This window comes from Mesoplodon bidens (assembly GCF_964165515.1).
Source record: "Mesoplodon bidens genome assembly, chromosome: 4".
NCBI lineage: Eukaryota > Metazoa > Chordata > Mammalia > Artiodactyla > Ziphiidae > Mesoplodon > Mesoplodon bidens.
In genome coordinates, this window is record NC_138160.1 from 152,219,618 (window position 1) to 152,239,076 (window position 19,459).

Below are 19,459 nucleotides of genomic sequence, written 5' to 3' on the forward strand. Positions count from 1 at the left end.
CCGGGGCTCTCATAGTCAGACTCCTCCCCAGGTATGGAGCTCACCTGGGCAGGCACCCAGCAAGCCTGGGCACCCAGGAACCGTGCACGTAGCCCTCATTGCAGAGCACCCCCAGCCCACCTGTCGGTCAGAACTGACCCCGAGCACCTCAGAGCAGGACCTGAACTAACAAACAGCAGCTCCTGGACAGGTCTGGGACCCTGGGCTTCACTCTGTGCCACCTCCTTCCATCAGGTCTTCCAGAGGCTTCCACTGCAGCCGGGGCACCAGGCCCCTGTCTTCACCTACCACCCTTCCTCTCCCTGACTCCTGGGTTCCTCTCATTAGGAGAGGGTCTTCTTGAAGTTGTCTCCCACTCATGGGCCAGATAAAATGATTAGAAAACAAGCAGAGTTGCAGCCCTATGTCTATCCTGACCCTCAGGACCCCACACCTGTTCCTTGGACCTGGCCAGTGCAGCAAGTCCCATTTTCTGCAACTCTGAGCCCCTGATGGGCAAGGATTGGCTGACCTGGGCAGCCTGACCCTTCCTGCCAGCCCTCCCCAGGTGTGCCTGGTTTGAGGTCAATATAAACACCCCTCCAGGTAGCAAGAGCCCCTGCAGCTGTGCCTGACGCCATATTCTCTGCCCCATCAGCAGTGTCGGGGCTGGGCTGGTGGGAGGGAGTGAGGGCCTGTGGCTTTGTGGGTGGCCTGGTGTGAGTGGGGCTCTGCTGGACTTTCCGCAGGAGTTGCCAGGCTGCCACCTGCTAAAGAAGAGGATGTGTCACCCGTACCTGCCGCTGGAATTTCTCCCTGGGCAGAGGTGAGTAAGGAAATAAGCAGTGGGGGCCGGGACAGGAGAGGTACCTCAGGCAGGGAAGTGGAAAGCTTCCAGAAGAGCGCCCAGGGCCAGGACCATCCTGCCTGGCCTGCAGGCACCAAGTCGGCATGCGTGCTGTCATTGGTGTGGCTCCACGGCCCTTCCTCTAGGCTTTCAAGTCCTTGCACACATTCAGGTGTTTTACCTGGGAAGGGTGGGAACAGTTCAGCAGCGGCTGGCCTGGGGCTCAGCTCACGTTTACTCAGAGACGCCTCGGCACGGTCCCCCAGTTTTGCAATGAGGACACTCCTTGCGGGGGTGCTGCTGGCTGCATGGGAGACGATTCCCCACCTCTGACCAACTGCAGAATTGTTTACCACTGGAGCAAGTGTCCTGATAGGGTTTTCATCTGTGTAACTAGTGGGTTCTTAATTAGCAACGTGAAGGGTGACATCAGAGGTCCTGAATCAGGATGGAAATACTTATCCCCAACATGTACAGTCGTAAAAACCTGGGGAGGCCGTGTGCAGCTGGCACCCTTAGGGATGGGCTTCTGACTGACCCCTCAACATTCTGGTGTCCAGCCACTGCTTTAGGATTTCTGGGGCTCAGTGCTGACTCTAAGGGTTCTGCAACCCAGCCTCTGTTGGCCTTTAGTGAGCCCCGCACTTCCAGGATCCTACAGAGCAGGGTCTGTGTGACCGTTCTGTGGCTTCTGTAACAAATGACCACAAGCTGGGTGGTTTAAAACAACAGGAATTCATCCTCCCCCAGTCCTGGAGACCAGGCATCTGAGATAAAGGTGTTGCAGGATGGAAGTCTCCCCAAAGGCTCCAGGATAGGGTTCTTCCTGCCTTTTCCAGCTTCTGGGGGGTCCAGGCGTCCCCAGGCTTATGGCTGCATCCTTCCCATCTCTGCCTCTGTCTTCACGTGGCTTCTCCTCTGTGTCGGTGTTTCTCCTCTTTTGTCTCTCATAAGGACTCTCTCAATTGGATTGAGGGCCACCCTAACCCAAGATGACCTCACCTCGAGATCCTTAGCTACATATACAAAGACTCTTTTCCCAGATATGGTCCTGTTCACATGTTCTGGGCGGGGCACATCTTTTGGGGCCAGCATTCAACCCATTACCTGTGTATAAAATAACCCTCATTTTAGGAGGTTACCAAGGTCCCGTATAGACTGGCACAGACAGCAGCCAGCAGCCATGTGGGTGGGGGTCTGGGCAGAGTGAGGACCCTGGAATCACCTGGGAGAGATGAAGTCCTGGCTTCACTAGGTGAGCTCTTCCACCACGGGGCTCGTGGAAACAGCCACTCCACCCTGTCCATGGAAAGGGACCCAGTGCCGAGTCCAGAAATGGTTATATTGCAAAGCTTGCTCTTCTGGGATTTCATCATCAGTAGCATCATGTAACCAGTAATTATGGGCTTGGAGGAGCCGCTCTCTGGCACATGATGACAGCACTGTCACTTTAGGCTCATCCAGCCTCGACTAGGAACGTCTGAAGGAGGAGAGTTTGGGAGATTGCGAAGCTTGGTTGTCAAGGAAACTGAGCAGGTTTGTCAAGGTTGTGGAGGAAACTTCTCCCTTAAACTGAAGGCAGGGCTGGGAGAGCTGAACTCCAGGGATCTTTTAAAGGGGCTGCTCTGAAGCACCGTCACCTGAGAGGTGGTCTCAGTGTGAGCTGGGGTTTGAGAAAAGTGTGATGAGATTAAGCCTGACTTTCTGTGACAGCTGGGGAGGGGTTTGTAAAGCACCTTGGCTTTTAAGGCAAAGTTTGTTGCTGGAACATAGTGTCTCCCAAAACTGGGCTGAAGCTCAAGACGTCTCTGTCCCCTTCTTGTGAGAGTCCAGGGCAGGTGGGGTTCAGGTCCCAGGCTCTGCCCCCCTTGTTTCTCCTCCCTGCTTCCAGGTGAGGGCTCCAACCAGCAGGGTGGGGTGACCAGGTGGGCATCATGCCCTGTGTCCTAGGATGCAGGCTGGTCAAGGCCCTCACCACCTCCACCCCTTCCCCTTGGTAACACGAGACACTGTGCCCCAGCTGTAAGGGGTGGGAAGGCTGGGAGGTGCAGGGTAGCTGTGAACAGGAAAAAGGGAAATGGTTTCTGACAGGCAGCTGCATGGCTCTGCTGTGAGGGTCACGTGGAAGGTAGTGCACAGATTCTGGGTCCTGTGAAGCTTCCATGCTTTGTGGTTCTGGAAATACTATAGGAGACGGTCCACAGCAGGTGAAGCTAATGCCCTCAGTGGAGGTGGAAGCCAAAGATCTGCAGTTCAGACTGAAGGTGCCGATGTGGGCGTACATACAGGACAAAACCATCTCGTGTGAATGGACTTCAGGCACGTTTAACATGAATGCAGTCATGTTAATGCCTAGCATCTTCTATCCTTTGTCTCCCATCAGGGAGCCCCTCCTCAGTTCCTGGGGCTCCTGTAACTCACGTACAGGGGGATTGAGAGTGGGCTCTGTCCAGTGTGAATCCTGAGTTACCCTGCATATGAGTCTGCTCAGGACCGCCGTAACAAACACCGCAGACTGGGCAGCTTGAATAACAGGCCTATCTCCCAGTCCTGGATGCTGTTGGAGATCAAGGTGTGTGCAGGCTGGCTTCTGAGGCCTCTCTTCTTGGCTTGTAGACAGCCATCTTCTCCCCAGGTCCTCACATGGTCTCCCCCTGTGCCTATCTGTGTCTTAATCTCTTCTTGTAGGACATCGATCCTATTGGATTAGGATCCACCCTACTGATCTCATTTTTACCTTGATCACCTCTTTAAAAATCCCATCTTCAAATACAGCCACGTCCTGGGGTCCTGGGGTTAGGGCTTCAGCATGTGAATTTGGGGGGACGTGACTGAGCCTATACCATCCTCCTTAGGAACCAAGTGTGCCTTGATCCTTCCTTCCCTGAAGTCATACAAGGTGATGTAATGGCTCAAGGAGAGGCCACTTGTGCAGAGTTTGTGTCCCAGCTGGGGAACTCTTCTCTGCTCTCTTTGATCAGGCCGTGGCAGTGCCAGTCCCCTCCTGAGGTGAGCAGTTCTGAGGTTTTCTGCCATGACTCCTGGCCTGCTGAGGTGCTCATTGTCAGGGAACCCAGGAGCCAGCAGCCTAGTGGGGATGCCAGGGACTCTCAGGGCCTTGGCAGATGTCTCTCCCGGCAGGTACCCTAGCTTAAGTGGGGAAACATTTGGGTGATTACAGGTGGGAGAGAGTCACAGTCTCGTTTATGGTTCAGAAAGACCACGTTGGGGTGGGATGTGAGACGCACCATGCGGGCAGGAAGCTTTGTCAGGCCTGATGGAGGAACCAGGCACAAGATCGGGCTTAGGCCAGGGCTGTGGGTGTAGAGGGGAATTAGTGTGGGAACTGGCCACAGACTGTTGTCGAAATATTGGCTTCACTGTGCACCGAGGCTGAGCAGAAATACAGAGACAGGGATTTTGGAGGAAGAGAGAGATGGCTTTATTTTTCTGCCAGGCAGAAGGGAAGGCACAGCTGGCTAGCGCCTCAAGAACTGGGCACCCCTCCTTGAGAATCAGGGAAGATTTTATATGTGGGGCTCTCGCAGTCTGGGGTATAGGATAAGGATAAAAGTAGTGAAGGTCTTGCATTCCTCCTTTCCTTTGCATTATTTCAAAACAGTCATAGTTGGCGTCAGGCTGCCCGGTAATTGGGGTCCAGCAGTCTGGTAATTGCGTATGTTTGTCTCTGGTTTATCGGCCAATGAACTTGTTTCTGAAATGAAAACTTAGGGGGTGATTTGTTATGAGGGACGTATAGAATGTAAGTGCTGGACATAATAAGGTTAGGGAGTGAGAGGCAGGGGCTGTAACTCACACAGAGTCAGGGGTGATGGGTGCCGAATGTAAATTACATAGTGTCAGGGAGTGAGGTTAGCTTTGTAAAGTACAAATCTAGTTACTACAAATGAGTGACAAAGTAAAACAAGGAGTGATGAACTCTTTCAGGCCAGGTTATGTTTCTTCTCTAGCCTGTTCACTGTTCTCTTTGTTTTCCTTGTTCTCAGGGGAAGGAAATCTTCATTTCTATTTTTGCTGCAACAAGACTCTGGAGGAGCAGATGACAGTCACTGGGGCGCAAGGAGGGTGGGAGCCTGGGAGACCCCAGTGTTACCGAACAAAACGTGGCTCCGCTTGCCCGAGTGCAGTAAAGCCAGTCTAGTGACACCAGGTGTGGTGAAGGAAAGTGCAGCTTTAATTGTACAAGTGCCAATACAAGGAGGCCAGGTCGCTTGTGCTCTAAAACCCCGAACTCCCTGAAGGATTTCAGCAAAGCAATTTCAAAGGCCAAGTGAAGGAGGCGGGGCGTTGCAGGGTATGTGATCAGCTGGTGCACAATTCTCTGGCTAATGGTGAGGTAACAGGCGGTTAACATTATAAATTCTTAGGCAGCAGAAGCTCCGGGGCTACCTGTTCATGATCATCAAGTAGTTAATTTCTTCCACTTGGTGGTGGTTTTAACATCTGTAAAACATCTCAGGAAGCGTGCATCAGATACTGTTATCTAGGTACTGCAGAGAGGACCTAAGCAGAGGATATGGGGTCTCTCCTGGGAAGGCCCCATAGGGTCCTGCTCGGTTACACCTGGTGCCTGGGCTCAGCAACCTGGGAAGGTGGGGCTGCTCCTGGGTGTGGGGAGCTGCGGGATCCCAGTCCTCTGAGGGGCCTGTTAGCCCCCAAGGGAGATGGGAGTGCAGTGGCTGGACAGAGGCGTCTGGCCTGGGAGAGGGGTCCAGGCTGGAAATGTCACTGGAATCATTGCAGGGAGGAAGAGGAAAGGCAAAGTGGGGGCAGATGGGTCACAGCAGACTACGTGCAGGTGACTGCGGTCCTGTTGGAAGCAACTCAGAGCCAGAAAGGAGTGGCCGTCAGGGGCTCAGCTCCATTCTCTTGTTCCTTTGTAAAACCGCTGTGTCAGAGTTTGAGACACCGCCAGGAGACGTCTGGGCCCAGTGCTGCCGTGGCTTCATCAAAGGGGCCCAGGGGGAACACAGAACCACTGCAGGCCCCGCCCATGTCCTCACTGGGAATGAACCCCATCGGGGCTCCTGGGCTCACAGACTTCAGGGAACCTCTGTCCTCAGGATCGGTCTTTCTCCCTCCTCTCACCTGCTGGTCAGAGGCCCAGGAACCCCCAACCTGGCTCCACCCCCAGGGCCTGGATTCTGGGACAGCTTAGGGGTAAGCAAGACCCTCATGCTCCTTTATTTGCCTGGGGGTGAGAATGTCTTAAACGCTGCAATTGACTGATTATGGGGGGCTAACGGTTTCCAGCAGTTATGGTGGAAAGATGAGGTGTGAGGTTCCTATGTCTGCAGGGTCTTCCCAGCGTGAAGGTGTGTGTGTTTCCCCCGGCCAGTCAGCATCCTCCCAGGAAGCCCAGATCCAGGATTATGAGGGCAGAGGCTCTTGCTTATCTGTAATTTCCCACGCCCACAGCAAGGAGCCTGGCTCCCACCATCTGCCATTTATGTGTGCATTGCTCCTTTCCAGGTTACATGTGCAGAGGTTTCAGAATTGTTAGCTACTGCACCCTGGAAAGAACTTCGTAGAATAAAGCCCACTGTTTATATACGGTCCATTTTGCCTTTAGTCTACAGATTCCATTCATTTCCAAAGGTAACTTAGGTCAGCACCTTTTATCCCATCCCCTACAGTGAGTTGTTTCCATATATTTCTAATACAGTTAGATTCTGTGACATTATGTATTCCATCCTGCAACACTCCTACATTCTAAGTAACTAAATTTGAATAGATTATGATTGGCCCCTTGGGCTACACACATCCGTGGGCTTTGACAAATGCATAGTGACAGATATCCATCCTAGAGTATCACGTGGACTACTTCAAACCCCCCACCCCATGACCTGCTATCATCTATGTAGGTTTGTCTTTCCCAGAATGTCATCAATGGGGTCATACTGTGTGCAGCCTCCTCAGACTGGATTCTTTCACTTAGCAGTATATACTGAAGATTTGTCCATGTCTTTCCATAGGTTGATGGTGCATTCCTTTCTGCTGAGTAGTATTCCACTGCATGTGTATGGGAGGAAAAACAATTTTCCCTCTACTTTTCTAGGTTCTTGGTTGAGGCCCCCTGCCCCTGTAATAAAAGACAGATTACCAGGAGAAAAGCAGAAGTTTAATAACATGTATACCTTCTGAGTACAGGGGGGATACCACAGAAAACTGAGTCACTCCCTGAAATGACCAAAACCATCCCCTTAAATACCGTCTTGAGCTAAAAACAGAAGAAAGATGCTGGGGAAGGGGGGAGGGAAGGCCAGTTATGGCAGGTTATCATGCAAAGCACAGTAAAAAGGAGTATGATTGTTTGTACATTAAAGTCAGGACTTCTCCATTGAAAAGAGTTACTTAAGATTTAATTATCCTTCTATTTTTTGGTGCAAAGAGGGACATACCCTTATAAATGGAGATTTCTCTATTGTAAATGTCCTTCATAAAACGTTAATCTCAGTTTTCTGAGATTTTTAAACAATAAATTTATTATTTTATTTTTGGCTGTATTGGGTCTTCGTTGCTGCGTGCAGGCTTTTCTCTGGTGGTGGCGAGCAGGGGCTACTCTCCATTGCAGTGCGTGGGCTTCTCATTGTGGTGGCTTTTCTTGTCACGGAGCACAGGCTTTAGGCATGCAGGCTTCAGTAGTTGTCGCTTGCAGGCTCTAGAGTGCAGGCTCAGTAGTTGTGGCGCACCGGCTTAGTTGCTCTGCGGCATGTGGGATCTTCCTGGACCAGGGTTCGAACCTGTGTTCCCTGCATTGGCAGGCAGACTCTTAACCACTGAGCCACCAGGGAAGTCTTTTTTTTTTTTTAAGCAGACAAATAATCCTTATGCCAGAGAGACATATTTTGGGGTGGCATATTCTACTCGCCTTGACATGGATGTACCCCAATTTGCTTATGCATTCATCTTTTGAAGGATGACCTCATTTCTTCAAGTTTTTAGCCATTATGAAAGTGCGGCTGTGCATAATTGCATCCTTGTTTGCATTTGGACATCGATTTTCAAAGCAGTTGCCTAAATACTGGAAGCATGATTGTTAGATCCCAACATGAGACTTGTTTAGCTTTGGAAAAAACTGCCAAATTATCTTACAAAGTGGCTGCACATGCAGATCCCCAGCGATGAGGGAGAGTTCCTTTTGTTCCTCACCCTCTAGCAACTGGTATTGTCCTATCTTTGGAGCTTAGCAGTCCTAATAGGTGTGCTGTGATGTCTCAGGATTTTAATTTGTAATTCCCTAATGGTGTGTGATGTTGAGCTTGTTTCTGTATGGCTTTCACTCTCTGTGTATCTTTTTTGGCGGGATGTCTGTTCACATCATGCTGTCATGTGCATGCTGAGAGGAGCCCCGCCTCCTCAGGACCCGCCGGGGCTTTGGCTTCTGGAACACGTGGGGCTGAGTCCACGCTGATGGCCGGGCTTCGGGACAACCCGGGGTCAAGTCCACACTAACAGAAGCCGGGTCTCCTCAGGACCCGCTGGGGCTTCAGCTTTGGGACACTGGGGGGTCTAGTTCATGCTGACAGGAGCCTGGTCTCCTCAGGACCTGCCGGGAGGTGATGCCGCTGAGGGAAAGGGTGAGAAAAAGTGGGGAGAAGGTTCCTGTGCGTGGCTGACCGCTGAGGGTGTCTGTCTTCAGAGGACCCAGGAGAGGAAGGGCTTGATGTGGAAAACTGGGTTTTTGGCCTCTTTTGTGTGTGGTGTAGACAGAGTTCAGTGTTGTTCTTTGGCGTGTGGTGTCTAGTTTTCCCAGCACCATTTATGAGGAGACGTCCTTTCCCTGGTGTATGTTCTTGGCTCCTTTCTTGTGAATGAACTGATCACATACCTGTAGGCTGATTCCTGGGTTCTCTGCTCTGTTCCTCTGGTCTGTGTGCCTGTTTTTGTGCCAATTCCACACTTTTTGGGGACTGTAGTTTCATAATGAAGTGTGAAGTCGGAGAGCAAGATGCCTCCAGCCCATTCTCGTGCCTCAGGGTCTCTTTGGCTCTTCTGAGTCCTTTGTGGTTCCACACACAACTTAGGATTGTTTGTTCTCTTTCTATGGAAAATGTCATTGGACTTTTGGAAGGGGTTGCGTTGAATGTGTACATTAATTTGGCTAGAATGCATACTTTTTTAAAAATTAAAACAAAATTTTGGTCCACACCATGTGGCATGCAGGATGTGGGATGTTAGTTCCCCAACCAGGGATGGAACCTGTGTCCCCTGCAGTGGGAGAGTGGAGTCCCAACCCCTGTATGGCCAGGGAAGCCCCACCTTAGAATGCATATTTTCACAGTATTCTTTTCACTCATGAGCACGGGGTATCTTCCCATTTATTTTTGTCTGTTCAGTTTCCTTTATCAGTGTCTCCCAGTTTTCAGTGTGCAGGTCCTTCACGTCCTTGGTGAAATTTACTCCTGGTTATCTTTCTGGATAAACTGTAAGTGGGATTTTTTAAAAAATTCTTTTTTCTGATGGTTCTTTATCAGTGTATAAAATCACAAATGATTTTTGTGCATTGATTTTTCTCTTTTTTGTATCCTGCAGCTTTACTGAATTCATTTCTTAGTTGTAACAGTTTTTTGGTGGTTGAATGTGGAAAACTAAAATTCAGAAATCCCACTGTTTCAACTACATCCAGGTCATCCACAGCACCCAAGACATAGTGGCTCCCAATATAATCTTCCCATGGTGCCTCTTGTAGTATGTGGACTCCTACAAGGGTGATTAGTATCACCACTGTGGGTGAACTGGATCTGGGTAAGGCTTGGCCTCTATAACAGAGTTTGATGTCTGTATTTCTGGAGTGGTATGACATGGTGGTTTTGATAAGTACTTTATTTTCTAGTAAATTTCAAGTGTATAAAAACTTTAAATAGCAGCATAAAGTTTTCCACATTCATAAGATACTCCAGTTTGTTTTACCCTGTGAGAGTGGGAGGGCCACTCTCCCAGGGAACCAGCACATAACCCCATAATGAGGAATAATTATGGTTTCCACATTATAATCCTATCCACAGACCTGCTTCAACTTTCACCAGCTGCCCCAGCTTTGTGGAAATGTACCTTTCCATTCGAACCCAGTTTTCTTTTCTTGGAACCATCACTGGGGCTTTTCCTCACTTTAAAACCTTAATGGATTTAAAGTGTACAAGATGAGCATGATCTGGGTGGTTTTTCTGTATGGCTTCTTTCACTTAGGATGTTTTCAGTATTTATCCACATTGTAACATTGATCATTATTTCATTCACTTTTTCCATTGTGATCAAAAACACATAACATTTACCATTTAAACCATTTTTTAAAAGCTTTTTTTTTTTTTTTTTTTTTTTGTGGTACACGGGCCTCTCACCACTGTGGCCTCTCTCGTTGTGGAGCACAGGCTCTGGACGTGCAGGCTCAGCGGCCATGGCTCAGGGGCCCAGCCGCTCCGCGGCATGTGGGATCTTCCCGGACCAGGGCACGAACCCATGTCCCCTGCATCAGCAGGTGGACTCTCAACCACTGCACCACCAGGGAAGCCCTTTAAAAGCTTTTTTTTAAAATTATTTAATTTTTTATTTTTTGGCTGTGTTGGGTCTTTGTTGCTGCACACAGGCTTTCTCTAGTTGCAGCGAGCGGGGGCTACTCTTCATTGCCGTATGCAGGCTTCTCATTGTGGTGGTTTCTCTTGTTGCGGAGCACGAGCTCTAGGCGCACGGGTTTCAGTAGTTGTGGCACAAGGCCTCAGTAGCTCTGGCTCACGGGCTTAGTTGCTCTGCGGCATGCGGGATCTTCCAGGACCAGCGCTTGAACCCGTGTCCCCTGCGTTGGCAGGCGGATTCTTAACCCCTGTGCCACGAGGGAAGCCCCATTTAAACCATTTTTAAGTACACAGTTCTATGGCATTAACTACATTCACATTGTTGTAAAAATATCCTCACCATCCATCTCCAGAACTTTATTTTCCCCATGTGAAACCATAGGTATTAAACACTAACTCACCTCAACCCCTGGCAACCTTATTCTACTTTGTCTTTGAATTTGACTTCTCTGGATACCTCATACTAGTGGAATCATAGAATGTTTGTCCTTTTTTGTGTCTGGCTGGTTTCACTTAGCATAATGACTTCAAGGTTCATCCACATTGTAGCATGTGTGAGAATTACCTTAGTTTTAAAGGTTGAATCATATTCCATTGTGTATATACTACACTGTACTTATCCATTCATTTGTTGAAGGATGTGTTGTGTTGCTTCCACCTTTTGGCTATTGTGAATAACGTTGCTATGAACATGGGGTACAAATGTCTGTTCCAGTCCTTGCTTTCTAATATTTTGGGTGTACACCCTGGAGTGGAATCAAGGGATCATACATTTTCCATGTTTTTGAGGCGCCACCATACAGTTTTCCACAGCGGCTGTATAATTTTACTTTATTCCTTTATATGACAGAATAATGCAGCTTATGGATCTACCTTATTTTGCTTATCCATTTACCTGCTGATGGACATTTAAATCTTTTCTACCTTGGGCTATTGTGAACACTGCTTCTATGAATAATTGGTGTACAAGTTTTTGTTTGAATGCCTGTTTTCCATTTTTTGGGTATATATCTAGGAGTGGAGGTGTTGAACCACATGGTAATTATATTTTATATTTTTGAGTAAATGCTAAAGTTTTGTACACATAGACTGCACCATTGTACATCTCCACAAGTAACTTTTAAGGGTTCCAATTTATCTACATTGTTGCCAACATTTGTTATTTTTATTTACATATTTTAAAATTTATTTTAAAATTTATTTTTATTCTAGTGTGTGTGAAGGGGCATCTCACTGTGGCTTTAATTTGCGTTTTCACCATGACTACTGATGTTTGACATATTTCCATGTCCTTGTTGACCATTTGTATGTCTTGCCTGGAGAACAGTCCATGCAAGCCATTTGTCTGTTTCAAAAATTTTATTGTTTGTCTTTTTGTTGATGAGTTGTAGAAGTCCTGGGTATATTCTAGGTAAAGAGTCTTATCAGATATATAATGTGCCAATATTGTCTTCCATTCTGTGAGCTGTCTTCTTCCTTTCTGGATAGCCTCTTTTGATACACAAAGGTTTGTAATTTTGAGGAAATCCAATTTATCTATTTTTTTCTTTCATTTCTTATGCTTTACTGTCAAATCTAAGAAACCATTGCTAAATTCATGGTCAGGAAGATTTAATTCCTTGGTTTATTTGAGAGTTCATACAGTCATCCCTCGGTACCCACTAGGCCAGGCTTTAGGCCTGGGGTTGAGTCAGTTGTGAGGGTTCAGGGGTCACGGTTTAGGGTTATGGGTCATTGTTGGAGAGTCATGGTAGAGGGTTGTGGTTAAAGGTCAGGGTCGGGGATTGGAGTTTAGGGGTCAGTGGCGAGGGTCTAGGGGTCTGGGGCTAGGGTTGTTAGGGGGTTACGGTTAGAGTTTAGGGCTCCTAGGGTGAAGGTTAGAGTTAGGTTTAAGGACAATTGGCCCTCATTGCCCTTCCCTCTCCTTCTCTCTGAAGCCTCCAGAATGGATAGGACTTGCCCAGGATCAAACAGGAGTCAGGGAGCTGAGGTCAATAACTGTTTTTCTGGTCTCCCTTCCCCCAGTCCTGGGCTTTGAGAGAAGAATGAAATGTGTGTTCTTGTCTTGGACTGTTTCTTATCCAACTCAACCTCTGTCAGGGATTGGGGAGGGTGTCAGAAGTCATGCGTGGTTAACTTCTGTCCTCCTACCTGGGAAGGGTGATGCTGGCCCTACTCTGCCTGGGCAGCCCCAGGTTCCAGCACAGCCCAGACAGGAGGGCACTCAGTGGACATGTGTGGATTTATACAGGACTGGGTGCAGTGACCTGCCAGCCCCCAGATGTTGCCTTCTTAAGGGCTGGTGGGGCCCTCCAGGCACTGGAGGCATCCTTTGTCCCATCTGAGTGGGCATGAATAGATGATCAAGTCTCAGGCAGGACAGCCCTTGACCTCTGACTATCCAGGCAGGCATCTGTGGTCCTCTAGCTCCGTCCACCCTGGGCATTGTCAGGCCCTCATGTACAGTTATGGAGCTGAGCATGATGCCGGGCAATTCAAGAGCTACCTGGGCAGTGTAGATATTCCTTTGAGAAGTTTCAACTACCAACATGCATGTGGTTGAGAAAAAGGCCTCCAGCTCACAGCCTCATAGGCTGCCAAGAGAAGTAATAATCCTCTAAACATTGGAGTGTGTCCCTGACACAACAACCATACAGCAGACCATGGCCCTGCAATCCTTTGTCCTTTTCAGTCGTTAGAAACTTTTGACATGCATATTCATTAAGAATCAAAGATATGGAAGCAACTGGACCTCCCAATGGGAGGTTTACACTGACACTGCATTGTCTTGGAGAGCAATATGCATCCATGTGGCCTCTGGAAAGCCTGCCAATTATGGGTTCCATGGCATGGAATAATTCTTGAGCCTCCCATTACTTCATTGCACAAGAGTTTCCTTACCACCCTAGCATTTGGTTTCTTCCTCTTAGTAAAGGAGAGAGAAGAAACTGGAAAAGGAGCAGTATAGTTTTTGAGGCATGGGCAATTAATATGGCCAGGGAGATCGCATAACTCACGGGCTCCCACTTCTCAGGGGCAAGAATGAGGTCTGTGTGTCTTCTGAGGGCACATGGGCTGTTCTGGGCCAGCCTCTGAGATGTGAGGACCTCATGCCCAAGGAAAGAGACTTGAGTTTACCACCACCAATGATCCTGACTTTTCAGCAAGGGAAAGAACTTCTTGCAGTCTTGGGAGGACAGTAAGAGCACTGGATGTGTAGCTGCAGCCCCTGACCCTAAGTGAACCCCTTTCTTCCTTTTGTGTCAGATTCTGTGCTGTGCATTGAGCTTTCATTGACTTAGAATCTGTTGCTTTCTCCCAGCCAGCATCTGTTCTCAGGCCCAAGTGCCTCAGTTTTCCTTTGGGAATTACATCTCACCTGCTTCCAGTCCAAACAGTTGCAGAAGGATGACCCCATGTTCCACCCAGCTCGAAGATGGGTTTACAACCCACGTCTAGCCAGTCCCATTTTCCATCTTCTGGTGATGGGTCAAGGGTGAGAATGCAATCCAAGCCAGATCAAAGGCATCTAAAACCATGACTTTCTTGGAATCCAAGAAAAGGAGAAACTCTTTCTCGGAAAATGGATGGTGAGTGGTTGTCAGCCTAGAATAGCTGTTGGCCCAAGGGCAGTGAGAGAGCCTGTGCCTGTGAATGGGGTCCCCCAAAGGTACTGAGCAGGACAAAGTTTTGGCGAAAAGCAAGATCACACTGAGACAGTGTGAGCTACTGGACCTGCCAGGTCCAAACCCATTCTTCAACTTGCCACTTGCAAGTATTAAAGTATTTCTACCCTTACAATAAATACTAAGTTATTTTACTTCCGTAAGTGTGTCCAGTCACTGGGAAAAGAAAAAGTCCTGGTTGATACATCTGAATCAATAATCCCTGATTCATGCTCAGGTGTCTTCACTGGGTAGGCGTGGCTGGGGGAGGTGAAGACACTGGGTGGGGTCATATACTAGGGGAGCTGCCAAACAGCTCTGTCCCTGCTCCATCCCTGTCCCGGGAGAGGGAAACCCTGGAACAGTGATAGGATAAGCAACAGGGGAAGAGGTTCCTCAGTGATTAATTGGTCTTTTTGTGTTTTCCTTAATTTAGGGTCCATTTTGGTAATGTGTTTTTACAAAGAAATCCCCCTTTTCCTCTAGATTTCCAGTTTGTTACAGTAGGTTTCTCTTATTTGACGTTTAATTTTTCTTGTCTAATTTTCTACAGAACTATAACAAATAATGAACAAATATTGATACTTTACTATTAACTGAAGTCCCTATTCATGTTCCCTTTGTTTTACCTTTCCTTGTTCCAGGATCTCAAAGGACATGGGGTCATCATGTCTGTTTGGTCTCTTCTGGGCTTTGACAGTTGCTCAGACTCTTCTTGTTTCCATGACCTTGACAGTGTGGAGGAGGACTGGTCAGGTATTTTATAGACTGCCGGGCACTGGGATTTGCTTAGTGGTTTTGTCGTGGTTAGACTTGGCTTTGAAAAAGCAGATCACAGAGGTGAAGTGCTTCCTCTTCACCATATATCAAGAGGACAGGCTCTTAAGGAAACTTCTCACTTATATTCTTAACTTTGGTCACCTAGCTGAAGTAGTGTTTGTCAAGTTTTCCCACATGTCCATCCTGTGTATCTTATTTAGCAGGAAGTCATAATGCAGAACCCACACTTGAGGAGAGAGGGGTTAGCTTCACAGCCTTGATGGACAGCTGAGTGGCTATATACATTGTTTAGAAGCTTTGTGCATAGGAGATTTCTATTTAACACCATTCATCAAAAACTATGTAATTTATTTTTACCAGTTTGGACACGTGAATAATTATTGTAAACTTTGGTTTATAATCCAGCACTACATTATTAGACTGCTTAGTTCATTCTTGCTTTGGCTGTTGAGAGCTTTTCCCATTTGCTCCTGTTTTCATTTTACATAATTTTTCTTTTGTGGTTTTTAAAATTTTTGGTACTCCTTTACTTTCTGATATTTTAAGATTATCCTGCTCCATATATTTACTGTCTCAGTCCTAGCATCAGCCCTTTCTTCAAAGAGCCCTTGTTCCTTTTATTAGAGAATGGTATTAAAAACTTACATGTGGGAGCTCAATATGCTCAGCTGACAGTACATAGAAATACATGCATGTATCCCAGCCTATGCGTATACACATAATTATAAAGATTTCCATGTGGAACTATGTGTAGGCTAAAGATAGTTTATACTAATATCTCCAACAGGATCTGTTATTACATGGGTATTGTAACCTTCTCCCTTTGTTTGTCTGTGACTTCCCACTCCAGTGGTAAGAAACCTGGCTTCCACCATTTGTCATTTATTAAATTCAGTGCTTGTTCTATTCGATTACTGATATAGTAGCTTCAGTATTGTTAGCTACTACCCCTCATGGGAAAGAACATAGAGTCCGCTGTGTATGTATGGCACATTTTGTCTTTGGCCTACAGATTCTGTACATTTCCCAAGTTAACTTAGGTCAGCCCATTTGTCCCACTACCAACAGTGAGTTTTTTCATACATTTCTGAATCAGTTAGATTCTTTGTTACATTCTGTATTCCAGTCTTTGACACTCCCATATCCTAAGTAGCTAAGTTTGAATAGATTGTAAATTACGTGTTGGGTTGTAAAAAAAAAAAAAATCTGTAGGTGTAGCCAAATGCATAGTGACAGGTATTCACCACTAAAGTATCATATGGACTATTTCAACCACATATTCCGTAAACTGCTTACCATGTCAGTTTTGCCTTTTCTAGCATGTCATATAAATGAGGTCATACAGTGTGTAGCACTTCAGACTGGATTCTTTCACTTAGCAATGTAAGTGTTAGATGCATCTATTTTTTTTTTTTGCACGGGTTGATGGTTCTTTCCTTTATATCTCTGAATACTATTGCACTGCATGTATATGACAGGAAAAATAATTTTCCCTCTACACTTCTATGTTCTTTATTGAGATCTCCCTTGTAATGAAAAAGAGACGAACTGGAAAAACAATCAGAAGTTTAATATATACTATGCGTACCTCCTATATACTTGAAAGATACCCGGGAAAACTGAGTCAGTCCCTGAAATGGCCCAAGCCATTACCTTAAATGCTATCTTCTGCTGAGAACAAAAGAAAGATGTTAGGGAATGGAGGAAACCATTTAAGGGATGTTATTAGGCAAAGTTATTAGGCAAAGCTCAGTAAACAAGGGTATGGTTGTTACACAGATTTACATCCAGGCCTATTTCATTGACAAGCTTTTTTTTTTTTAAACATTTATTTATTTGGCTGCACCAGGTCTTAGTTGCGGCCTGTGGAATCTTTAGTTGCGGCATGCGGGCTCTTAATTGCAGCATGAGGGATCTAGTTCCCTGACCAGGGATTGAACCCTGGTCCCCTGCATTGGGAGCATGGAGTCTTAACCACTGGACCAGCAGGGAAGTCCCAACAAGCTTTTCTTGATATTTAGTCATCATTCAATTCCTGGTCCAGAGAGGGACATACCCTTACAAATGGAGATATCCTTAATAAATGTAAATTTACCTCCTAAAAGGGCATTTTCTACTTGATTTTGAAAGATTCTCCTGGGTCTGCTGTTTCTTAAATTAATCAGTCCAAAATAATCCTTTTGTCACATGGGCATATTTTGGGGTGGTGTATTCTGCTCCCCTTGACATGGATGTGCCCTAATTTGCTTATGAATTCATCTACAGAAGGACATCCTGATATCTTTAAGGTTTTAGCCATTATGAATAGAGCCGCTGTGCATTACTTGATGCTAGTTTTGGTTTGAACACAGTTTTTCAAAGCAGTTGTCTAAATACAAGAGGTACACTTCTTGGATCCTAAGGTGAGACTTTTTAGATTTGGAAAAAAACTGCCAAACTGTCTTCCAAAGTTGCTTGTACATGTATTCCACCAGCATCTTGAGTATATTCTTGTATGCTTATTTACTGCCTGTTTATCTTCTTGGGCCAGGTGTGTGTTTCAATCTTTACCAAATTTTAATGGCATTGTTGGCATAATTTGAGTACAAATCCTTTATCAGATATGTGTTTTGGAAATAGTTTCTTGCAGTTTGTGGTTTGTCTTCCTGTTTTCTGAATAAGGTCACCAGACCCAAAGTCATGTAGATTATCTAGGATTTTTATAGTTTGGTAATTTAAATTTGTCTATGGGCAATTTTGAGTGAATTTTGGTTTAAGTTGTAAAGTTTGTGTCTACATTCATTTCATAACATATGGTTTGTAATTAATTGCTCTTTAACTATCTTTTTGAGAAGATACAGTGAGATACTTGGCTCCATTTCAGTTTGGATTTCCCAACTTAGTATATATATACAGCAGAACAGCGTTCCGGATGAGGCCTCTGGGTTTGTGAGTGTGGCACTCCCGGCACTTTTCTCACGTCCCACAGGGGGCGCCAAACCCACCTGTCTGACCCTGGGGGCACAGGTGCACTCTGCCCACAGACTTTGCTCCGTGACAAGCAGACAGGAGCTTTGTCTCCTGCCAGGGCTTAGGTTTCTGGACCATGAGGCATTGTCCACACTGACAGGAGATGGGTTTTCTCAGGAACCACTGGTGAGGAGATTCCACAAGAGGAAAAAATGAGCAAGTGTGGAGAATCTTCCTGTGCAGCTGACTGCTGGGTGGGTGCGGTGCATCTTCAGGGGACTCAGGAGAGAAAGGGTTTAATGTGGAATACTGTGCACTTTTAGTTAATTTTATGTGCAGTGTAGATGGTGACCAGTGTCGTTCTTTGGAGTCTGGTGTCTAGTTTTCCTGGCACTGTTTGTTGATGGCTTTGAGTAGAATAAACATTTTAATAATAGTAATTTTTCTGATGCATGAGCATGGAATATTGTTTTCTGTTGTGTCTTCAGTTTCTTTATCAATGCTTTATAGTTTTCTGAGTATAGGTCTTTCATGTCCTTAGTTAAATTTATTGCTAAATAGTTCATTCTTTTTGGTGGAATTGTAAATGGGATTGTTTTCTTAGTTTTTCTTGCTGGTGGTTCATTATTAATGTATAGAAACAAAACTGATTTGTGTATATTGATTCTATATTTTGCAACTTTACTGAATTTATTTTTTAACATATTTTTTGAAGTAATGTGAAAAATTGCAATACTAAAATCTCACAGTTTCTACTGCACCCCCAGGTAATCCACAGGACCCACGACATGGTAGCTACTAATATACTCTTCCCACGGTGCCTCTTAAAAACATGTGGACTCCTACAAGGGAAATAAGTATCACAACTTTGGTTGAACTTAGTCTGGGTAAGTCTTGGCCTCTATAACAAAATTTGATGTCTGTCTTATCTGATTTTCTGGCATGATACTGACATGGTTGTCTAGAAAAGTAATTTACTTTCCAGTAATTTAAAATGTACAGAAAAGTTGCAGTAATGGCAAAAAGTACTCACATTTGCCACTTCACACAAAATGCTCAGTGTGTTTTGCCCAAGGAACCAGCACATAATCCCTAAATGAAGAAATCGTGATGTCCACATTATAATTTAATACTCAGCCCCACTTCAACTTTTACCTGCTGTCCCAGCTGTATGAAAATGTCTTTTTCCATCCTGAGCCAGTTTTCTTCTTCTGGAACCATTACTGAGTTTCCCCCTCATTTGGACAACCTTGATGGATTTGAAGCAGACAAGATGAGTATGGGATCCAGGTGGCCTTTTCTGTATGGCTTTTTTCACTAAGAATGTTTTTAATGTTAATTTTTGTAACAAACATCAGTGCTACACTTTTTTTTCATTGTCATTAAAAATACAAAACATGACTTTAGCATTTAATTCACTTTACGTATACAGTTTTGTGGTATTAACTACCTTCATATAGTTGCACAAACAAGTTATCTAACATGTGTACCTCCTGTGTGTATGGCAGATACCCAGGAAATTGAGTAACACCCTGAAACGGCCCAAGACATCACCTTAAATACCGTCTTCATCTAAAAGGAAAAAAAAAAGAAGGCTATAGTTGTTTCTGTCTACATTCATTTGATTATATATTGTTTCCAATTGA

At 45.8% G+C, this 19,459-nt stretch overlaps 1 long non-coding RNA gene across 1 annotated transcript; it reads left to right on the top strand.

Moving 5' to 3' along the window:
• Window positions 1–3,814: 3,814 nt before the first annotated feature.
• Window positions 3,815–19,097, top strand: LOC308615611. The gene is made up of 3 exons (XR_014015531.1): window positions 3,815–3,835; window positions 18,581–18,700; window positions 19,015–19,097. It is a non-coding gene; the product is annotated as an uncharacterized lncRNA (long non-coding RNA).
• The last annotated feature ends 362 nt before the right edge of the window (window positions 19,098–19,459 follow it).